We start from the raw sequence: 1115 nt of genomic DNA on the forward strand, positions 1-1115 counted from the left end.
TGAATCTACGTAAAAGAATCCAGTTTATTCAAACGCGCCTTCCCTGAAATGCAGCCACTGATAAGACCTACACAGGTTGAAATGCGATATTACAGGGTTAGCCACAGCAAAAAGTGAGCAGCCATGGGCTATTTGATAAGGTCACTGAAGCCGGAGAATTTGCGAATATCATTTCCGACTCTGGCAATTTCCATCTTCTCTCCAGCCTTTTTCATTGTCAACCTATATCGAAAAATTTGTGATCGGTCTTGATAACACGCATCTACGTTTCACCGAGTGATATTTCAATCAAAATTAAATTTAGGGAACGTGCTTCAATGACCCCCAAAATGAAGAAAAATACAGTTTCAGAATTTACGCTGTATTTACTTTATTAGGTCAGTGACCTATTGATTACAGTGATAGTGATTACGACCTAGTTTGCATATATTTGGAGTCTGTTATTTTCTCTTAGCGACTTCACGTGTTTCTGGTATTAATCTGTATAGTTTGTGGAAATCGTTTTTTATAAGTAATAGAAAACCCCACGTTATGCAAATTTTAATGCTTTTAACAGTTTGAAATCACAGCGAATCACTTGGTCATTGGTCCAGGGTTTTGTAAGTAGTTTCATCAGCAGGTGAATAATAAAAAATCCATCCATTTATCAAAGAAAAAAAAGATGACCCGATTTTATGCTAAATCACTGACCAATGACGTCAACCCTTTTATAATTCTTTTGCCCTCTACACTTTCTCCATCTCCTTTTTCCAATTTTATTTTCTACCCTTTAAAGCCAATAGACTTTTCCCAGGTGACCAAAAAAGAGAGAGAAGCGTCCACGTTTCTTTACACTGAATAAAATAGCAGCACGATGTTGCTTTACTATGTATGCTGATTCTTGCAACCTTGGCACAGTATTGACAACTTTCCATGATCTCCACGAAGCTCTCCACCGGATGGGAAACCTTCGTAATCATCACGATTATTCGGAGGTGAATGATTATGTTAATTGTCTCTGCCTTCTGTCAGGACCTGTTATCTATTGTAGATACTGAATTATGCATTCGATTTCATAGGTTCGCTGACGATTCGATTTCTCTTCGGACGAATTTTAAGATCGTTCGAACTTTTAA

The sequence above is a fragment of the Penaeus monodon genome, chromosome 22 (assembly GCF_015228065.2).
Source record: "Penaeus monodon isolate SGIC_2016 chromosome 22, NSTDA_Pmon_1, whole genome shotgun sequence".
Classification (NCBI taxonomy): Eukaryota; Metazoa; Arthropoda; class Malacostraca; order Decapoda; family Penaeidae; genus Penaeus; species Penaeus monodon.